Raw genomic sequence first — 19,270 nt, forward strand, 5'->3', positions numbered from 1 at the left:
AACTTGTTAACCGCGCTAACTCTTACATATTCACTTGTTCAGATCACTGTGTTTTCACCAATCACTTTCGTTCACCCGTATTTAACTCGGTAACCAGCAGGTTTAATGTGCGACATCACTTGCACTGATTGCCGCGCTGTTTCTTGTTAGGCTATGTTACATTTTACTAATGCTTGTTTCCACGTCCATAGGTAAACAGGACCATCTGCTCGTGAATGCTGGCATGCTTGCCTAGCTCCCTCACAGCGCTCGTGGCATATGCATTCTTTTGTGTCAAATTTTTTTTCCACGCTTGCGCCTCCCATTTCATGGCCACGTTTATGCTCTTAACATTTCCCCACAGGTCTCACTTTCTTCTTAGTCTCCGCGGCAGCGCGTTGTCTGTTTTCTACTTCTTGTGACCCCGGGGCTGCATTCCGGGTCTTGGAGTACTTCTTGTAGTCACCACACTGCTAACTTCACTCCCAACGGCGTTTACTAAACACAGACATGGTTGGCTTCGGCAATGTGAGCTTCAAGCACTAAGGTATGCCCAACGGCCATATTTCTCTGAACTTTTTAACCGCGCTAAATCTTACATATTCACTTGTTCAGAGCACTGTGTTTTCCCCGATCACTTTCGGTCACCCGTATTTAACTCGTTTACCAGCAGGTTCAATGTGCGGCATCACTTGCACCGATTGCCGCGCTGTTTCTTGTTAGGCTAGGCTACATTTTAATAATGCTTGTTTCCACGCCCATAGGCCATTTTTTTTTGTCCGTGTCGCACATCTAAAGACACATTTGCTTTTTTCAGCAAGATTCCTTCTCTTTGTTTTGAGAGCTCACTCACTGATTAGTGTCACAGATCCATTCAAGTTCTTAACCCTCACGTTTGTGTGTCCTAAGCACATTTCTTTTTCTCCTGTTTTCCGCACATAAATGCCTCGGAACACGTGATATCACTCGGGTATTTTTAGATCCAGTATTTTCACCCACACGCTTCGCGCAAAACGGGGTGCCCTACTCTGCACCTTCTCCTAGAGTCTTTTACTGCTGTAGTTTTGTTTCCTTCACCCCAGACGTAGCATTTTGCTACAGTTGAATGTTTTTGTCTTGCTCGCAATCTGTCTTCTTGGATTCAGACACGTATTTAATTTGTTTTACTTTCCAGAAAATTTCCCCTGATGAAGAGCTTTTGCTCGTTTCAAAGTGTAATTAGCATCAACATATGTGATGAACTGTCCTATGATTTAATCGGACTGTATTTACAAGGATTGAACATTTACGTTTCATATGAAGTAATACGGAAAAATAAATCCACGACTAAACTACGGATATCTTTGAAAGATTATACCTGTCTCATTGAATTTCTGTAAAAGCGATTCTCATCGCCTCTGGAGTGCTTCAGATTTTAACCCTCCCACATCAACCACCACCACGTCCACCACCACGTCCACCACCACCACATCCACCAACACCACGTCCACCAACACCCCCACCACGTCCACCACCGCTATCACCACCATGTCCACCACCACCACCATGTCCACCACGTCCACCACCACCATATCCACCACGTCCACCACCACCAAGTCCACCACCATTACCACCACCACATCCACCACCATCATGTCCACCACCACCACCTCCTCCACCACCACGTCCATCACCATGTCCACAACCACCATATCCACCACACCCACCACCACCACATCCACCACCATGTCCACCACGTCCACCACCACTATCACCACCACATCCACCACCACCAGGTCCACCACATCCACCACCACCACCACATCCACCACCCCATTCACCACGTCCGCCACCACCACGTCCACCACCACCACATCCACCACCACCACATCCACCACCATCATATCCACCACCATCATGTCCACCACCACCACCACCACCACCACCACCACCATGTCCATCACCATGTCCACCACCACCATGTCCACCACCACCACACCCACCACCACATCCACCACCATGTCCACCTCCACCACCATGTCCACCTCCACCACCTCCTCCACCACCACATCCTTCACCATGTCCACAACCACCACGTCCACCACCACCATGTCCACCACCACCACACCCACCACCACGTCCACCGCCACATCCGCCCTCACACTATCTATCGCACTCACTATCTATCACTCAGCACCACCACAGCATCACTCAGGGGCACCACAACATCACTATGCGCTACCACAGCATCACTGAACGCCTCCGCATCACTCGTCGCCACCACAACATCACTCAGCGCCACCACAGCATCAATCTGTGCAACCATTCAACAACAACTGGTTCAAATATGTTCTCTCAATGTTTCAAGCTTTATTACAAATGTCATAAAAAGATGTTAATATTTCACTGCTGTTCTTGGATTTTCGTCTCAATAAAATACACTGAACATAATCCTCACAAAAGTTATTTACAAAAGTTTAAGCTATTGCCATTATAAATTACAATACATTTTATTTAAGTATTAATTATTTAAAAAAATTCAAAGCCATTGTTATTTGTAATATCAATACATCTAAGTCACATAAATACAAAACATGTTGCATTACAAATGCTATAGGTGTCACATTTGCAAAAGTTAACAGTATTGGCATTGTAAATGACAAAGCTATTAATTTCGCTATTTTCAAAACCAACACATAAATAAAAAATGTGTAATTTACAATACCAATAGCTCAAATTTTCCTAATGCGAGACCTATTGCATTGCAAATGCTTGTTACTAGGTATGGTCTGACTCTAAATACTGGGATGAATTTAGGTCTAGTAAGAAAACTGATTCCCAGACATGGTTGGAATGGGTGGATTCTTTCTTCAGGGCACTGAATGGTTGGGTGTAGGGCAGCAATGTAACAGATTTTCAGGCGCTGTACAATTTGATTGTGTGGGAGCACTTGTCTAGATTGTTTTGCAGAGCTGCACCCGCACTTTACTGATAGTAAGCTGAGACTCTCCTGAAAGCTTGCTATGAAGGGGGACCGCTGGGTGAGTACCAGGGACCACAAGAAGGTATATGGGGGAGACGCAGCCAAAGGTGGGCAAGTTCCTTAGCAGTAGAGTGGGGGGGACAAGGGTAAAGTGCAGGAGTTCTCTAAAGGGCTCAAAACTAAAACAAAGTGTAAAGGTTCCCATCCCCCAGGAGATACGAAACAAGGGGTCTCTTTAGGAAAGCCTGCAGAGACCGGCCCCGCAAGTGCTATGTCTGTGAGCAGGTGGGTCACTAGAAGGGGGACCCCCAAGTGTCACAAGAGGGTTCAGCCACCCACCAGTGGCCAGTCCAAGGTGTAATCTAGTGTAGTGATTGGGGAGTAGGGGTAGCCACAGGAGAGTGGGTCCCGCAGAATTGACCCTCGTCTCACTAGGGAACAGTGAGTTGGTACTAGGAAATCAGGTGCCTGCTAACACTAAAAAATACAGCTCCTGGGTGACCATCAATGGGAGAAGGGTAGAGGCTCTCAAAGATACTGGAGCCAGTGTGACCTCAGTCCGTTGTCAAACAGTCTCCGAGGAGCAAGTAGTCCCGGGGCATTCCACCAAGTAGTTGCCTTTGAATGGGTAAGGGGTGTATCTCGGGTCCGTTTAGGGTGGTAGTGAGCCCTACCATGCCTGTAGATTGTCTGCTAAACAAACGACCTGGAGCAGTCCTTGTGGATGGATGTTGAGCTCCGGTCTCACTTGGAGATGCTTGGGTTGCCAGAGTGGGCATGCATGACTACTCGGTCAATGGCAGCGGGTAAGGGTGATCAGAAGGACCTGGAGCCTGAAACAGTGGAAAACCAACAGGGATGATGGACGGAGTGTTGAACATTGCAAGCAGTCACCCCCAGTAATTGATCTGGGTTTAATCCATCGTCATTCTTTAGCTCACTCCGCCACCACATGGCCATATGCAAATCAGTCTGACCCTGTACCTCATGTGCAACATTCCGTCCATCTTGTGTGTTGTGCTGCACTAAGAGTTCCAGGGCCTGTAAATCAAATGCTGCTAGTGGGCCTGCAGCACTGATTGTGCAAACCACACTAGCAGCCTCACTAAAGGGTTCTCAGACCTACCACTGCAGTGTGACCACTTTCCAAACCCTAACCTCGACTTTTATTATATGCGAGTCACCCCTAAGGTAGGCCCAGGCTACCCCTATGGGCAGGGTACAGTGTACGTGAAAGGTAAGACAGGTAGGACATGTCCTGGCGTGTGTGACATGTCCTGATGGTGACTTCCAATTGGTACAAGATGGAGGGATGGAGTTTAGTATGCATGAACTCAGAATGTAGATATGTGTCATTTAATAAAGGTTATTTTTTATATTCTGTTTGAAAATACCACTTTTAGAAAGTAGATATTTTCTTGCATAGCCATTCTGTGTGCCTCTGTTGGGTTGTGGAATGACTGTCTAACTTTGGAGTGACAGGGGCTGGGGATGTGCATTCTCTTCAGACAGTCACGGGGGGAGAAGGGGGAGTGGAGGGGGGGGTCGAGGTGTGTCCAACCTTTCTTGGATGAGTCCTGGCTGGGCTGAATAGACCTGGGCAGCATGTAGAGTTGTGGGAGGAGATTTCCTTGTGCCTGAATGGGCCTGGTCTGCCTTGGACAATGCTGTCCCCACCTCCTGCTGGGAAGCTGGGCCAGAGAGGACCAAACTGGTTTGGACTAAGCACAGACACTCTCTACCCAAGTGAACAAAGAGAAACACAGTATAAATATCCTCCGCTACTTTTTCGCAACTGGAGGTATTATTGGACATGTGTCCACACCAATCTAGACTAATAATAGCAGGTAACTTTAACATCACATTCAAACCCTTAGATATAGCTGATGTAATGGAGAAACATTGAAGATATGAAGTGGTTGGTTCCTCTTCTAGATCTGCCCCCAGTCAAGCACCGGTCACAAGTGGTCCTACAAGTAAACGCTCTAAATATAGATTATGGACTGAGAGCAGTGAATGGTAGGACAAAATCAGATAGACTTGTTTCAAACACATTTAATAGGGTCAAAAGCCCTTCTTGTGTTGGCTATATCCTATTAGATTTGAGATTTTGGAGGAGTGTCATTGATATGTTTGTGGGCGATACAACTGACAGTGACCACAATCCACTTTGTCTTAGCATAAAACCAGTGTGTGGTGGCTTGACCAAAGAGATCCCAACCCCGGCCATCCTGAAAGTTCCTCCAGCTAATGATAGGCACAGACTTAAATGGTGGAAGGTAATTCTACGTGAAGATAAGCTCCGAGGCATGCAGTGGGACTTGAGGGCAGGCATACAAGAACTGCAGTCTCTAGTTAAAAACTCAGGAGGGCTGGCTGAAGTTGATACTGCCCACTGTTGTTTTTTGGAGAAACCAGATACCTACTTTACTGTACCAGGGCACATATCAAGAGAGAAAACCGACCAGGGCTGTGAGTATTGGTACAATCAGGAATGTAAAATCCTACGTTCAAAATTAGCTCTGGCCATAAAATCGAAAGATTATAGCCTAATTAGAGATAACAGAAAGAGCTATAAGACAGCCATTCAACTTGCCAAGGAGTGGGATGAATCTCATTGACAGCTACTTAAGGATGCTTGGCTCCTCTCCAACCTTTTCCAGTTGTAGGAACCCCCTTTGAAAGGGTTGGTATGGACATTGTTGGGCCACTGGTTCCCAAGCCAGCCATGGGCAACAGTTATATCCTCGTCTTGGAGGACCATGCCACCCTGTACCCGGAGTCTATCTCTCTCAGGGCAACGATGGCGCCAGTGGTGGGGCGGGGTGTTGATAAGTATCTTTCCCCATGTAGGTTTCCCCAGAGGTGGTAATGGAACGTGGGACACAATTCTTATCCAAGTATATGACATTCCTGTTTCGAGGAGTGTGGTGTGACCTACACGTTCACCATTCCTTACCACTGATAGAATTCACTTTTCGACGCCCTTATTACCCTATGATGACGTGCGAGTTAGCATCATATGACTAACTAATGCAGTTCGTATATGCACTTATGCTGAATTCATATTCTTACTTATTTGCTTATATTCAAATGTATGCGTGACCATATTAGTTTCTTAGCTTAGCCTGTGTGCCACCATTTTGTGTTACTCTCTGTGCCTGCGGGCTCTGCTCGCTCATGCCCCTCCCGCAGGAATACAGAAATATTCTAAGACAGCAGTTTTCGTTTCTCGGCTTACTGTGGCCGAAACTAACAAGTTTCGTTATCTGCAATGTTCTCATGCCCAGAGGCGCCGAAGCGTAGTTCCATGGCCTTGAGCAGAGATAATAATGTATCCCTCGCAGGTGCAGATGCCTGCTGTATGAGAGCATTGTTCACTGGTCTGAGGCTCGGTAACTTTCCACAAGGGGCGTACCCCATTTACTGTATTGCATTATAATGTATTGCTGTGATGCAGAGAGTCAGTCCTCTCGTTCGCACTCCTAGGAGTGAGGTCGGACAGGGCCCTCTCATATGAGTGTTGTTTGGCCTAATAAAGACTTTTGTTTATACTTCTCCACTGTCCGGCTGACTTCCTATAAGGTAATTATAGGTGAGTGCTGTAAGTCACTCCAGTGGATTTGAGCCACGCTTATCAGATGGCGCCCGAACAGGGACCCCGCGATAAGGATCTTTCTCACCCGTAAGTGGGTAGCAGGAGACCGGGGACCCGCTGGTCGGCACGGTGGGCCCGGGATCCCATTTGATGCCGAGCTTGGTTCTCGCAGCGCTGCCCCACCCTGCTGATCGGGAGAGGTCCCGGTTCGGATCTTACGCCGGGGTCCAGAAGGCGGAACTTGAAGCTGACCGTGTTGGTCCTGGCAGCCGGAGGTGGAGAACGGTAGAGGTCGGTGCCGCCTACGGAAGGTGAGTGGTCCACCTGTGATTGCTGCAAGAACGGGAGTGTTCCGGGAGACTAGAGTGTCTCCGATGGTTTGAGGAGCCGGTGTGCTCCTGGGGCTAGTGTGCTCCGGGGAACTCCGAGTACGAGTTGGTGCTCTGACAGACTTGACGGGATTGGGGACGTATGTCGAGATAATTGTTTGTAGCGATCCGACCGAATGGTACTGTGGTGAAGGCGTGGCTCATTGTGGGCAGACTCTGGTGCGCTTACCCTGAACTCCTAGTGTGGTGATTCAGTGCAGGTGTGATCTGGGTTTCCCGCGGTAAAGTGCGCAGTGATCCACAGTGCCGCACGGGTGGCGGATTTGTTCCCCTTCCTCAGAACAGTTAGCGTACTGTTCGGTCTGCGGTAGAGTCCAGGTTCCCCAGGACTTGGTCGACGGGCCTTGTCCCATTTGGTAACACGTGTTTGGAGATATTGTATATGTGTACGTGGTTCTCTAATGTTCGTCTATATGTTTGTGTGTGTGAATGAACCCGAGTTGTGATTGTTGTGATTCTAGGTAAAAGTAGTGCTATTTCTCTTACATTAAAGTAAAGATGCCGTGTTTTAGCAATCTACGATGTTTTGGATGCTGTTGTCGACCCTCAGATACTAGACTGGCCGAGAGCCAACCTGCACCCCCTGAAGGGACACCGAGTTTTGATATGTATGTCAAACATGGACTGGTCCCGATTTTGTTTGGTACTTTGTGGCATCGGTACACTGCTGATAATGTGGATTTACAATGGCCTTTGACGGGTTCTTTTGATGAAGCTAAATTGGATTATTTGCAAGACAAACTGTTTGCTAGGCGTAGCCGCCAGAGTATGTTCGACTCTTTGCGAGTGTGGCAGAAAGAGGCCAGGAAACGTAAGATGCGGGAGGAGAAAGAGGAGTATAAAAAGTCCACCCAGACTATGGCGCAGAAAGCGAGGGAACAGGTGGGGAATGAGAATGCACTTCGTATGGAGCGCGCAGATAGGCTTTGTAGGTTGAAAGAAAATAAAAGTTATGTGGTACGAGAAGATGACCCTGATGAGATGGAGGACATTTTGAATGCCCGACCCCCTCCCCCTTATGCCCCACAGCCCTTGTACCCCTCCTTGCCACTTTCGGCCCCTAGTAGTGCCGTGCCAGGTCCTTCAGCGAGTGCCCCCCAACTATCCCTGCCCTCGACCCCCCTCGTTTCTCTACTCCAGACCACTTCACCTGCCCCCTCACCATTTTCTTTAGCACTCCCTACTGTTTCAGCTAGTACCACCCCCAGTCAGGAGATGTTAACACCGAGTCGTGGCGCAAGTAGCGGATTGTTTTCACAGGTACGGAAGCTGCTTACACGCTCTACAGTTGGGTTAGATGAAAAAAGCCTGGTGGCTAATCAGGCATGTCAATGGGCCAGGAATAATATTTATTCGTTCGAAGACATTTGGTCCACCATGAAAGATTTTGAGCCCTTGATGCAGCAGCACGCTTTGTGGCACATGGCTGGTGTATTGATACCGCTATGGGAGCAGGGATATGGAGGTGTGGCTCCGGCGGTTTTACGGGATATACAGGCTGGAGCGTACAGAACGAACACGGGAGTGAAGGAAGTGATGAGTAGTCTGCGCGCACTATTACAATACAGGAATGAATTGCCCTCTGTTGGTACACCCCACTTCCCAGGTCTCCACCCAATGCGAGAGGTGCACCCTATTTTTCATCCCGAGGTCCCCGAGTTGTTAGACCCAGTCACGAGGGCTGTTACAAGGAACAGAATTGATGCGCATTTTCAGGAGCAATGGGTGTATACGCCATGGAAGAGAAGTGAGGTGTTGTCATTGAAGGCTCAGCTGCCGGATTCCAGAAAGAATCCGACCGCCTATTACAAAGAGCTTACGGAAGCAGCATCTTCTACTGTGATGACGTTGGCTGATGTGGAATTATTTTTCGGGCTTTTGGTCCCGGTTGATGTGTGGCGGCAGGTGAAAGGTACGGATCATAGGGAGGAACTGGGAGGTACATGGCAGGAGTTACAGGACTGGGATAAGGAGCGTAAGCCAGGGGAGAAGCCGAAGGCTGAAATATTAGCTTTACCGGGGCGCATAATAAAGTATATGCACTCCCTTATTCCCCCGAAAAAGGTAGATTGGGACAAGTTGACGGCTTGCAAGCAGAAAAAGGATGAGGCGGTCTCAGATTTCTTTACGAGGTTTGAAGACACGTTCATGGATTTTAGTGGGCAGGATGTGTCACAGGATGGAGGGTTACGGCTCTTTGTTAACAGGTTTGTTACAAATTTGCTACCTGAAATATCAGCTAGACTGCAAGCGTCGGAGAGTACGTGGACGACGTCCTCTCCATCGGGAATACTAAGTATGGCGCAATACTACGAACACAGGGAAAATGAGAACAAGGACAAGCAGGAAAAGAAGGCTAAGGATTTAAAGACGAGGGTTTTGTTGCAGCAAGTGGCAAGAGGCAGGGGAAGAGGTGCAGCGCTGAGTCGGGGTGGTGGTTTTGGGAGAGGTGAAAGTAGAGAAAGGCTGGGACCGAACCAGTGCGCCAAGTGTAAGCAGGAAGGGCATTGGTGGCGAGACTGCCCGCTGCTCCAGTCAGGTACCGGTCCAGGAAGGGGACGAGGACGAGGTAGTGGTGATTTTGGGAGACAGACTGCGCGATCAGAAGGAGGCGGGAGACCGGGAGGCAATTACTTTGATAACGGGACAGATAGACAACAGTCACAGAGGAGCGGGGGCCAGTATTACAACGATGATTACTCGGTGGACGATTTGACAGGGTTCTCCCATAACTAGGACAGCGTAGGACAGAGCATGGGACCAGTACTTATGGAAGTTGATCAGAGGGGACCTTATGTCGAAGCCGACTTACTGGGGTCTCAGCAGAAATTTCTAGTGGATACGGGTGCAATGAAAAGTTCAGTGGCTCGTTCTCGGGTCCCAGGGGCGGCTCTGTCCGGCAAGAATAACATATCCGTGGGTTTCGCAGGAACTCCGGTGATTAGCCCCATTTCTAAACCTCTCACGTTAACGATTGGTCCTTTTACTGTTGATTCACCGTTTTTGTTGACATCAAATTGTGGAGAAAATTTGTTGGGTTTAGATTTATTGAAGAGATTGCATGCAACAATTTATTGTTCTCCGGATGGCGTGTACCTGACTCTAGGCCCGAATGTTGCCCGCCCACTACAGTGCTTTTCAAAAGACGACCCGCTACCACCCGAGTTCCGAGGCATACCCGACAGCTTGTGGGCTGTCAGTGATAATGATGTAGGGAAAATGGATATTGCCCCGGTGTCAATAAGAGTGAAGGTGGGAGCCAAATTGCCCAGAATTCCACAATACAGAATACCTAGGGAGGGTGAGAAGGCCTTGTTACAAATAATTCAAGATTTAATACAGTCTGGAGTAGTGGAAGAGACTGATTCGAATATATGTAACAGTCCTATTTTGCCTATACTTAAAAGACGGTCACCTGATGCTACTGATGATTCTCCTGATGTTTATAGATTTGTGATTGATTTGCGGCAAGTAAATAGAGTAGTGGAGCCACAATATCCGGTGGTCTCGGACATCACTACAATATTGACTATGATTCCACCTTCGGCCAAATATTTCTCTGTACTGGATTTGAAAAATGCCTTTTTCAGTATTCCAGTACATGAGGAAAGCCGTTATCTCTTCGGATTCTCATTGGCTGGCCGAAGCTTCCGCTTCAAAAGAATTCCTCAGGGGTACACTGAGAGTCCTAGTATATACAGTCAGGCTCTAAAGGCACAATTGGATGACCTGGAACTTCCACCTGGCAACGTAATGTTGCAGTACGTGGATGATATTCTAATAGCATCGGATGATGAGCAGGGTTGTCGGGATGCTACTGTAAAATTGTTACACCATTTGGCAAAAAGGGGACATAAAGTGTCCCTTCCGAAATTTCAATACTGTCGAACGGAGGTCACCTACCTCGGTCACCTCCTTTCGAAAGTGGGGAGGAGATTGACGCCGGAGCGCATAAAAGCGATCACTAACATGCAAATACCTAACACGCAGCGAGAGGTGCGCGCGTTCCTAGGTATAACATCGTATTGTCGTCAGTGGATACCTAACTATGCGTTACTAACAAAACCCCTATTGTATCTGACTACCAAAGAAGTGCGCGAACCCCTACCCTGGACCCCTGCATGTCAGGAAGCGTTTGAGTCACTAAAAACGTCTTTGTGTTCTGCGCCAGTTCTTGGAACACCTGACTACCAGAAGCCTTTTGTTCTTTACGTGCACGAGGCGGAAGGTTGCGCGTTGTCTGTCTTAACTCAGTGTTTTGGGGGGAAGCAGAGACCGTGTGCGTACTTCTCTGCAATACTCGATAATGTGGCAAGAGCGCTGCCGAGCTGTCTGAGAGCCACGGTGGCTGCTGCGGTTTCTATAAGACAATCGGCAGGGCTCGTGCTGGGATCAGATCTCACAGTAATGGTACCGCATGCTGTGGATATTCTACTGAACAGGACACAGACGCAGCATTTAACAGGCGCTCGTCTGACAGGTTACGAGATGACTCTTTTTGCGCCCCATGTAACAATTAAAAGGTGTGCCACATTGAACCCCGCCACCTTGTTACCTATCCCCACAGATACTGACACAAATGATGATGACATACATGACTGTCTGTATAGGACTGAGGAAGAGACAAAGGGGAGGGTGGATCTGACAGACAGGCCCATGGAAGAAGCGGACGGGGAACTGTATGTCGATGGATCCTGTTTTAAATTACCAGACGGTACATCGACAGCAGCGTATGCAATAACAACATTACAGACGGTGGTGGAGACTTCTAGAATACCTTACAATTCTGCTCAGGCTGCCGAGATTATTGCCCTACTGAGAGCATGTGAGTTGAGTGAGGGGTTGGATGTGAACATTTACACTGACAGCCAATACGCCTTTGGCGTGGCTCATAATTATGGGCGACTTTGGGCAGAACGGGGATTTCTGACGTCTCACGGACAACGAATACAACATGGTCCACTGATATTACGACTGCTAACGGCACTGACATTACCCAAAAGATTGGCTGTGATAAAATGTAGCGCACACAAGACAATAGTGGACGATGTCGGGCGAGGCAACGCTTTTGCTGATGAGACAGCAAAAGAGACTGCTAGAGAAAAATTACCACGAATGTTTGTGGCAGGGCCAGCACGATGGGTCCCAGATGTTCATATGTTCGCAGACACGGTACAGAGTGTCAAGAACATACAAAGCAAAGCGACGGGTGAGGAATTGAGAGCATGGAAGGATGGGCAGGGACGACTGGATGCGGATGAATGTTGGACAGATGTGACAGACAAGAGACGATGGATGTTACCGAATGCGTATGTCCTTCCAGTAGTGACGATGGCACACGGGCCTGCCCATGTGAGTGCCAAGGGTATTTGCAAATTGTTAGACCCGGTGTGGAGCAATAAAAATATCTCTAAGATGGCCACCAATTTGGTTCGTCAGTGTATGGTGTGTTTGAGACACAATCCTGGGAAGGGTACCCCTGTCCCAACTGGAAATTTTGCACCCCCCTCTTTCCCTTTTGAGGTGATTCAGATGGATTACATCGAAATGGAAAGAGTCAATAACTTGAAGTACGTCCTTGTAGTCGTATGTGCTTTTAGTAGGTGGGTGGAGGCATTCCCAACGAAAGACTGCACGGCCATGTCCACTGCGAAAATGTTGATAAAGGAGTATTTCTCCCGCTTCGGATTACCTAGGGTGATCTGGAGTGATAATGGCACGTCCTTTAATGCAGAATTAGTGAAACAAATTAGCAAAGGTTTGTACATATCGCAGAAGTTTCATTCAGCTTTACACCCTCAGGCAGCAGGACTAGTGGAGCGGTTTAATGGCACGCTCAAGCTCAAGATGGCCAAAATATGTGAGAGTACAGGCCTCCGTTGGCCAGATGCACTTCCCTTAGCTCTGCTTTCCACGAGAGTCACTGTAAATGCAAAAATGGGCGTTTCTCCACATGAAGTGGTATTCGGCCGCCCGGCCAATATCTGGGGAGTGCCTAGGCCTAAATGTTTTACTGAAATACCTTACCCTTTGTTGACAGACTATCTGTATGCTTTGACTAAAGATCTTCGTTCTATTCATCAGCAGGTAGCAGACACTCTGAAGCCGTTGCCAGAGGGGCCTGGACATACCATCCACCCGGGGGACTGGGTCGTCGTCCGAAGATATCAGCGGAAGTCCTGTTTGGAACCAAGGTGGTCAGAGCCGCGCCAGGTGCTCCTCACCACGCGCACGTCGCTTCGGATCGAGGGCAGAAAGGCGTGGACTCATGCCTCTCATGTAAAGAGAGTCCCGCTCCCGTTGCCCTATGATAAATGGGTACAAGATGGCATCGCTGACCAGGAGTTTGAACGTATCCCGAGGTATGTTCCTTTCTCGGATGCTTCACTGATTGGAGAAGAGCGAAGCGGAATTGAGAATACTGTGAGCTCTACTACTCCTTTTGTTGCTAGCAAAGAGATATCGGAAAGTTCAGCATCTGCCACTGATACACCTGCTTTGTTTACTGACCCCGAAGTGCCAGGGAGCACTCGCTATAATTTGCGGCCCCGAAGAAAATAAGTAACAGTGATGAATATGATGGACTAAATACTGGAAGAAGGGCTTAGTGGACATTCTGAAAAAGAAGATTTAGTGGTAGGGATGGACTTGTAAGAGCCCTGGTGTTTAGCCGAAGATTGTGTTCTTTGAGACTATAGAGTGGCGCGGGGCCCAAATTAAGTGCTTCCCTTGTTTCAAATTGTTGAACAGCAACGTTGGAGTAGGTATGGACGGTAAAAGCCTGCCTGTGAGGCTTTGAAGGACACAGGGAGAAGATCCCTTTTTAAGGGTTGAAGAACCCCTCTGGCCGGTTGAGGATTGTCTGGGACTATTTTTTTAGTAACAGTGTGATTTTTATCTTTTTTGATTTTTGATAATTTTGAACGATTATTCGAAATGCATCCCTTTGGGCGGCCCATCCCTGATGAGGAGCAGCCTTTTGCAGCTCCCCCGAGACGTGAGCCTGATTCCCCCTGGTTGGCCCTTCCCCGAAAAGGAAAAATAGTAGTGATCATAATAGTTTTAATTGCCTTTCTGGTGACTCTTGGAATACTGTTTTGCCTAGATAAACACTATCCCGTTCATACATTTGCACCCACACCTACTGCTGTTCCGGAACACAAAATGATCACTGTCGATTATGGTGAGAGAATGATACGCAAAAATTATAAAGACAATGTTTTTATTAAAACTTTGCATCATGCACATGCCACTACCAACATGACAGATTGCTGGGTTTGTGGACTTTTACCTTCTGCTGCCTATAAAAAGGATAGGTTCCTCGCTCTCCCTTTAACGCCAGTGAATAGTTGTGTGGGGTGGTATACTCTTATAGGTCTTGTTAAATATTTTCAGCAGCCAGATTCTTTGACTCCACGCCTGCAGAATAGGGGGTGGACAATGACAATGCGAGTGCGGCCTTTGCCTTCAGCTTCTCTTGGACGAATATATACTGACGGACGTTTTGACCAGACTTTTATAGAGACATGTGAGAAAAAGTTGGGTCGATTCTTGACACCTAATGATACTGATCGACTCTATCCCTGACTCCGCCCCGACTGTTAACTTGGCAGTGCAAAAATTGCATAGATTAGCGACCGAACTACACCAAGATAATGGGACATGGTCTCTCCAAGGATGGCTCTGGGGTGCCTTTTCTTCCTGGGGCTGGAAAATATTGATGGGTTTGGTTGGAGTGGTGAGTGTAATTCTGTCATGCTGCCTTTGCATATATTGCCTCCCTCCATGTTGTTCAATGTGTGCTGCAAATATACGTCCGAAAAAGAAGTTACATGGTCAATATGCCACTTCTATGATTACTGAAATTCCTGCTGATGCAAGTTGGTTAATGTTTATTGCAGAAGATGTTCTAGACTGAAGTAGTAAAGTCCTGCCCCTAGACTGGATGTCGGCTCTACCTTTTTGCAAATAAATGAGGCTATAGTTAGCCAATGATGCTAAAAGGAGGGTCTGATAGAATTCACTTTTCGACGCCCTTATTACCCTATGATGACGTGCGAGTTAGCATCATATGACTAACTAATGCAGTTCGTATATGCACTTATGCTGAATTCATATTCTTACTTATTTGCTTATATTCAAATGTATGCGTGACCATATTAGTTTCTTAGCTTAGCCTGTGTGCCACCATTTTGTGTTACTCTCTGTGCCTGCGGGCTCTGCTCGCTCATGCCCCTCCCGCAGGAATACAGAAATATTCTAAGACAGCAGTTTTCGTTTCTCGGCTTACTGTGGCCGAAACTAACAAGTTTCGTTATCTGCAATGTTCTCATGCCCAGAGGCGCCGAAGCCTAGTTCCATGGCCTTGAGCAGAGATAATAATGTATCCCTCGCAGGTGCAGATGCCTGCTGTATGAGAGCATTGTCCACTGGTCTGAGGCTCGGTAACTTTCCACAAGGGGCGTACCCCATTTACTGTATTGCATTATAATGTATTGCTGTGATGCAGAGAGTCAGTCCTCTCGTTCGCACTCCTAGGAGTGAGGTCGGACAGGGCCCTCTCATATGAGTGTTGTTTGGCCTAATAAAGACTTTTGTTTATACTTCTCCACTGTCCGGCTGACTTCCTATAAGGTAATTATAGGTGAGTGCTGTAAGTCACTCCAGTGGATTTGAGCCACGCTTATCACCACTCACAAAGTAATTGTTGGGTGGAGAGATACAAGCAAACCTTAAAGGGCATGATCAAAGGTCTAACAGAACCCATGAGGCTTAAGTGGGACGTCCTCTTACCATGTCTTCACTTTGCATACAGGGAGGTGGCACAGAAGTCATTAGGGTTCAGTCCCTTTGAGCTTCTGTTTGGCCAACCTGTAAGAGGACCTCTTGGTAGGGTCAAGGAAGACTGGTAGATAGCTCCTTGAAAAACTCCCCAGGATGTATATAGCTACATTCTGGTCTTCAGGAACCAAACTTCACACTTCAGGAAACTTGCTCAGACGAACCTGGAAGCAAACCAGGAGGAGATGAAACAGTGGTATGACTAGAATACCACTCTGATAGAGCTTCAGCCTGGCCAGATAGTGTGGATCATGGCCCCCGTTGAACCTTGTGCCTTACAAGACAAATGGACTGGGACTTTTGAGGTGGTGGAGCGCAAAAGTAGTGTCACCTACCTGGTAAATTTGCAGACTCCCAGTAACCATTTGAGGGTCCTACATGTGAACCGCCTCAAGCCTCACTTTGAGAGGTCCGAAGTGAGCACGCTCTTGGCAACAGATGATGGGGTCGAAGAGGAGAGTGAACCTGTCCCTGACCTCCTGTCTACCTAGGAGTACAATGGGTCAGTGGAAGGTGTGATCCTCTCCCCTACACTGACCTCAGATCCGCAAAGTGACTGTCACCAATTATTGGGGCAGTTTGCTACACTGTTCTCCCTTACTTCAGGTGTTACTCACTAGTGTACCCATGACGTGGACACTGGTAACAGCCCTTACTGGTTGACTGACCGTGTCAGAAACCGCTTCAAAGAGGAGGTCTCCAAGATGTTGGCGTTAGGGGCGATCAAGCCCTCCAACAGTCCTTGGGCCAGCCCAGTGGTCTTGGTCCCAAAGTCTGCTGCACCCGGTGCCACTTCTGAACTGCAGTTCTGCGTGGACTATCGTGGACTCAGTGCGGTCACCAGGACTGACGGGTACCTCATCCCCAGAGCTGATGAGCTCATTGATCGGTTGGGAGCTGCCAAGTTCCTCTGCATGTTTGAATTGACGTCTGGGTACGGGCAGATTGCCTTGACTGAGGGATCCAAGGATAGGTCAGTATTTTCAACCCCAGAGGGGAACTACCAGTTTTGGGTGATGTCCTTTGTGTTGAAGAATGTCCCTGCCACCTTTCAGAGGTTGGTCAACCAGGTGTTGGCTGGACTGTAGGATTTCAGTGCTGCCTACCTGGATGACATTGCAGTGTTCAATTCCAGCTGGGAAGAACACCTACAGCACCTCTGGGAAGTGTTGAAGGCTTTGCAGAGGGTAGACCTCCCTGTCAATGCTAGTAAGTGCCAGATCAGGCAGGGCTCTGTGGTGTACTTGGGGCACCAGATAGGAAGCGGCCAGGTGGTGCCCCTCCAGCCTAAGATTGACACCATTCTGGCTTGGGAGCCCACCAAGGCCCAGACTGAGGTGATAGCCTTTTTAGGTCTCACCGGCTACTATCGGAGGTTTGTAAAGGGCTATGCTCCATTGTTGCTCCCTTGACAGAGCTGACTTCCAGGAAGCAGCCCAGGAAGGTGTTCTGGACTCATGCCTGCTTGAAAGCTTGGGATGCCCTGAAGGCAGCCATGTGCACGTCACCCATACTCCAGTCACCTGGCTTCTCCAAGGAATTTGTAGTGCAGACTGACGCCTCAGAGCATGGTGTGGAAGCGGTGCTCTCACAACTTATCGAAGAGGGCCTGTATTCTTCCTTAGCAGGAGATTACTACCCAGGGAACAGAGGTGGAGTGCCATAGAAAGAGAAGCTTTTGCTGTGGTCTGGACACTGAAGAAGCTAACACCCTACCTGTTTTGGACTCACTTCTGAGTTCAGACAGACCACAGACCCCTCAGATGATTGATGCAAATGAGGGGTGAGAACCCATTACTGTTTAGGAGGTCCGTCTCCCTACAGGGAATGGACTTTACGGTGGAACACCGCCCTTGCACAGAGCACGTCGATGCTGATGATCTGTCCAGGTTCTTCCGCCTTAGTGTAGAGAACTCCAAGAAGATTGGGTAGTTCTCCCTATTTTCAGCTGGAGGGGGACATGTATTAGATCGGGCATCTTTTGGCGTGTTTCCCCAGCTTTTTTGACCTCCTGGTTTTGACGGTTTTTGCTGGTTTAGTGCCTCTGCACACTTTCTCACTGCTGTTTAGTGTTAAAGTGTAAGTATTCCTATTGAAAATTGTATCCTGAATTGGTGTTTCCATGATTGGCATATTTGATTTATTGGTAAGTCCCTAGTAAAGGGACTTACCAATTCCAAGTGCTGAAAGACATTGGAATCCCACCCCCATTGCTCAACTTGGTCATTCGATTACATGAACACAACTTTGCTAGGATAAGATGGGGCATGATTGGGCAACTCCCAGATCACATTCCGGTTAGTAGGGGAGTCAGACAGGGTTGCGTTCTGGCTCCTACACTTTTTTCCTTCTACATGAATGATAAGCTTTCTATTCCAAGAGCCTGCCGATGCGCCATCCTTAGGCGTCTAAAAGATAATGATCCTTCTGTTTGCAGATGACACTCTGCTGGTGTTAAATCCTGACTGGGCTACAGACACTATTAAACAGACTAAAACTTTTCTGCGACAGTTGGGACCTGAAAACACTGCTAAAACTAAATTCATGTTTTTCAATCCATATAAATCTTGTAAAAGCAGGCCAACTCTTGGAGGGACCCCCCTGGAAAGGGTAAGCACCTTCGATTAGTTAGGGGTCGAACTGTTGGAGAAAATGACCTGGAAGCCCCATGTATTGAAAATGGTATTGAACCATAAGCGCATAACCGGGGTACTGGGTACAGAACATCGCTCCTCTTACAGCAGATCAGTGGCCACTGCCCTACATATCTACGATTTAAAAGCCGTCAGCCCTGCCCTCTATGGGGCTGAGTTGTAGGGCTTTGATAAGATAACTGACCTCACTAGATCAAAGCATACATTCTTAAGGAATCTAGTGATGCTGCCCCAAAGCACTCCACTTTACCCTTTAATGCTAGATATGGGTCGTCGCCCGATCAGTGACCTAGCAAAGCTTCGCCCTGTGTTATTCTGGGCTCTACTTAAGAGGACCCCTGAGCTAGCGCCCTATGCTGAAGCACTGGCAGAGGTAATCCATCTAGATACCTCTAACCAGGTCGGGTGCCTAAGCACTCTAATGAGGCTTGTGTCTGACACAGGGCGCCGGGAAGCTTGGGAAAAATCTGATTCCCCTCTACTCCATAGAGATGTAGTAAAGAGGCACTACTGGGAATGAGTTATACAAACAGTTTCCAGAAGGACTGACCGGGAAAACTCACCACAGAATTCTTAATGCCTTCTCTTAATCTGTTGTGTTGTGTTTGTCTTCCTAGGTTGTCAATAAAGCGCCGGGTCACTCTTTTGAGTAGCCGAGCGCTATAAAAGACACAATATAACATAACATAACAAACAGAATAGATCCCTGGAACCCTTTCTTGATTTAATTCAAGTAGCCCATGATAGGAAACTCTATATCCAGTTCAGACTTTGCACCCTCCCTGTGAACGAGTTGAGACCTATGCGGCAAACTAAAGTTCTAAGCCCAAGTAACTGCCCTGGATGC

The 19,270-nt window shown here is 47.8% G+C and overlaps 1 protein-coding gene across 1 annotated transcript in view; it reads left to right on the forward strand.

Moving 5' to 3' along the window:
• The window catches only part of SH3YL1 (SH3 and SYLF domain containing 1), a 665,923-nt gene that overhangs the window by 319,726 nt on the left and 326,927 nt on the right, over positions 1–19,270 (forward strand). The gene's annotated exons all lie outside the window — the stretch shown is intronic.

The sequence above is a fragment of the Lissotriton vulgaris genome, chromosome 6, assembly GCF_964263255.1.
Source record: "Lissotriton vulgaris chromosome 6, aLisVul1.2, whole genome shotgun sequence".
Taxonomy (NCBI): domain Eukaryota; kingdom Metazoa; phylum Chordata; class Amphibia; order Caudata; family Salamandridae; genus Lissotriton; species Lissotriton vulgaris.